Genomic DNA, 954 nt, shown 5'->3' on the forward strand with positions numbered 1-954 from the left:
GAGACCAGCTACCTTTGCTGTATCAAATGTTCTCCCCATGGGCCTGCCTTTAAACTGCACTCCAAACACTTCCCATGTGTCAGACTATGTGCAAGTCCCTTATGATAACTCACTGGCCTCTGGATGGCTCCTTTCTCCAGTTGGCTGCAGTAGCTTGCTCCTATGTGGGTCTGGGAAAATCCTGCCAGTGGTCCTTATGGCCTGTGGATTGGTAGTACAGTGTTCTTCAAAGCCCACCTCTCCCCCTGCAAACTCCAAGCAGATTTAGTTGAAGGGTGCCAATGTGGCTTTTTCCAACTTTGATCCATGTGTGGCCTCTCTTACCTTCACAAACTCCCTGGGTCTTTCCTCCTCTTCCCCCAGCTCTAGCCATCACAGGTTGGGAGTCTTTGCTTTTTACTAATTATAAATTGGTTATAGGTGAGGAGGAGAAACACTGAGAATTGTCTATTTCTCCATCATGATGACATTACCAAGCAGAGTTATGTGTTGAAATGTGATCAACATATGAATGTATTTCATACATTCCTCAAATTTCCAGTAGACTTTGATTTTTGTTTTAAAAAATAGCAAAATTATTTTAGCATAATAAAGATCACATATATAATGAATTGTAAAATTTGAAGGGAACATTATCACTGAGCAAAATTTAATAAAATAGAATTCCAATTTTTTTTAATTTAATTTAATTTTACTTTACTTCTCAAAATACATTATACTTGATTTTCATGCCCCTTTACCCATTCCTCTCCACCCCCTCCAAACACATCATATTTGTGCAGTTGGCTTAAATAATTCAAGGAATTTTTGTGGTTATTCTGTCTTCTTTCCCCCATCCTTTATTTGTTTGTGTGTTAATTTACTTATTAATTTTTATCTCCCACAAATAAGTAAGAACATGTGGTATTTCTCTTTCTGTACCTGACTTGTTTCACTTAATATAATTTTCTCTAA

The sequence above is a fragment of the Galeopterus variegatus genome, unplaced genomic scaffold (assembly GCF_000696425.1).
Source record: "Galeopterus variegatus unplaced genomic scaffold, G_variegatus-3.0.2 Scaffold6620, whole genome shotgun sequence".
Lineage (NCBI taxonomy): Eukaryota > Metazoa > Chordata > Mammalia > Dermoptera > Cynocephalidae > Galeopterus > Galeopterus variegatus.